Source organism: Rhinoraja longicauda, chromosome 5, assembly GCF_053455715.1.
Source record: "Rhinoraja longicauda isolate Sanriku21f chromosome 5, sRhiLon1.1, whole genome shotgun sequence".
Classification (NCBI taxonomy): domain Eukaryota; kingdom Metazoa; phylum Chordata; class Chondrichthyes; order Rajiformes; family Arhynchobatidae; genus Rhinoraja; species Rhinoraja longicauda.
Window position 1 is genome coordinate 82,134,757 of NC_135957.1, and position 2,883 is coordinate 82,137,639.

Consider the following 2,883-nt stretch of genomic DNA (forward strand, 5'->3'; position numbering starts at 1 on the left):
TGCACTAATCAATAATCCATCTATCTCTGCTTTAAAAATATCCATTGACTTGGCCTCCACGGCCTTCTGTGGCAATAAATTCCACAGATTCACCACATTCTCGTTACTCGAGCACTTTGTGTCCTTTTGTGAAAAGTGAAAGTACGGGTGATGGGTTTAAGAGGAGAACTCGTTAAAACATTGCAAGTCCGAATGTCCAACAGTTTTAGAAAAAGAGACATCAAGTGGTGGCTTAACTCAATGGGAACCAGGCACATTTTGTCTTGGTTTTTGGAAACCAGCGCCTACAGTTCCTTGTGTCCAACAAATTATTATTTATTTTTTTTTAAATTATTTAAATTTTAACAAAACAAATACATGTATGAACTCATAGTACGCGATGGAGTTACTAATGGAGTTTTAGCTGTTAGAAAAAATCTTTTATCATTAGCTTTAACTGTTTTCAACAATATATTAATTAAATGTTTTAGCAAAGGTGACTCTTGATCCTTAACTAATAGCTTTGCTTCCCATTTATAGATAAATTCTTTTGGGCATAGTTCTTTTATTTTATCCATTTCAATTTTAACCCATGCTGTTTTTCCACCCTCTTGATAAAAGGATGAAATAAAACTCATTTGTGCTGCCAGATAGTAATTTTTAAAATTTGGTAATTGCAGTCCACCTAATTCAAATTTCCATGTTAATTTTTCCATAGACACTCTTGGCATTTTACCTTTCCAAAGAAAATTTCTCACAATTTTATTCAATTCTTGAAAAAAATTATTTGGTAAAGGTATAGGCAGTGTTTGAAATAAATACTGTAACCTCGGAAAAATATTCATCTTAATACAGTTCACTCTCCCTAGCAATGTAATTGGAAGATTCGTCCATTTCTTCAAGTCCTCCTCAATTTTTTAAATTAGTGGTTTATAATTTAGTTTATACAGATTATTTAACTTATTATCTACTTTAACCCCTAAGTACTTCATGCCTTCTTTTTGCCATTTAAACTGACTTTCTCTTTTACATTGATCATAATTACCTTCAGAAAGGCATTATTTCAGTTTTATCTTTATTAATTTTATATCCTGATACTTTCCCATATTCTTCCAGTCTGAAATATAATTTTCTTAAGGATTCCAATGGTCTAGTAAGACAAATTAAAACATAATCTGCAAATAAAGTAATTTTGTGATTTTCCTGATTCACTTTAAATCCTTCAATGTCTAAATCTGATCTTATTAGCTCTGCCAGAGGTTCAATGGCCAATACAAATAAAGCTGGTGACAAGGGACATCCCTGTCTACTAGATCTTTCCAAATTAAATGATTGAGAAGATTGGCCATTTGTCACCACTTTGGCTTTAGGTTGTTTATAAAGAGCTTTTACCCAGTTAATGAAACCATTTCCTAACCCGTACTTCTCTAATACTTTAAATAAAAAATCCCATTCTAACCTGTCAAACGCCTTTTCAGCATCTAAAGCAACTGCTACGCTCAATTCCTTTCTTTTCTGTGCTAAATGTAAAATACTTATAAATCTTGCTACATTATCAGATATTTTCCTTTTTTTGACAAATCCAGTTTGGTCCTCTTTATCCAGCTTCGGTAAATATTCTGCCAATCTCCTTGCCAAAAGTTTAGCAACTATTTTATAATCTGCATTCAACAATGATATTGGTCTATAAGAAGATGCATTTAAAGGGTCTTTCCCTTTTTTTTGAATTACGGTTATAATTGCCAATGAGAAGGATTCTGGTAATGTAGAAGTTTTTTCCGCTTGATGTATCACTTCCATAAATAGTGGTAACAACAAATCTTTAAATTTTTTATAGAACTCAGGCGGGAAACCATCTTCCCCTGGAGATTTATTACTTGGTAAAGAATATAATACTTCCTCCACCTCTCTCAAAGTAAAGGAGGCATTTAGTCCCATCTGCTCCTCATTAGAGATTGTTGGTAATTGTATCTTGGATAAAAAATTATTTATCTTAATTTTATCCTTTTCAGATTCAGAATGGTACAGATTAGTGTAGAATTGCTTAAATACCTCATTGATTTCTCTAGGTTTATAAGTAATAATGTTTTGATCTGTTCTAATTGAATTTATTGTTCTTGATATTTGTTCTTCTTTCAGTTGCCATGCCAATACCTTGTGCGCTCTTTCTCCTAATTCATAATATCTTTGGTTAGTTCGTAATATTAATTTTCTGTTCTGTAAGTATGTAAAGTATTGTATTGAAATTTTTTATTTGCAAGTTGTGTTTTTTTCGTATCTGAAGAAGTTTTCTGTAAATCTTTTTCTAATACGGTGATTTCTTTTTCTAATCTTTCAGATTCCTTCCTATAGTCTTTCTTTATCTTAGACGAGTAGCTTATAATTTGGCCTCTCAAATAAGCCTTCATTGCATCCCATACAATAAATTTATCATCAACTGAATTTAAATTTGTTTCCAAAAATAATTCAATTTGTCCTCGAATAAAATCACAAAAGTCTTGCCTTTTCAATAGTAAAGAGTTGAGTCTCCATCTATAGACTGACTGTTCTTTATCTGGCATCGTAATTTTCATTAATAATGGTGAGTGATCCGATAACAATCTAGCCTTGTAATCTATTTGTATTATTCTACCCCTTAATTGAGCTGAAATCAAAAATAGATCTATTCTAGAATATGTATCGTGTCTATTGGAATAAAAGGAGTAGTCTCTTTCCCTGGGATGGCTTTTCCTCCAAACATCTATTAAATTTAAATTTTCCATTAAATTCAAGGTTGTCTTCGCTGCTCTTGTCCTTGTCGTTGTCCTTGATGATCTATCCATTACTGGATCTAAACAAAAATTGAAATCTCCCCCTATCAATATATTTTCATGTGCTTCCGCCAGATTTAAAAAGGTACCCTGC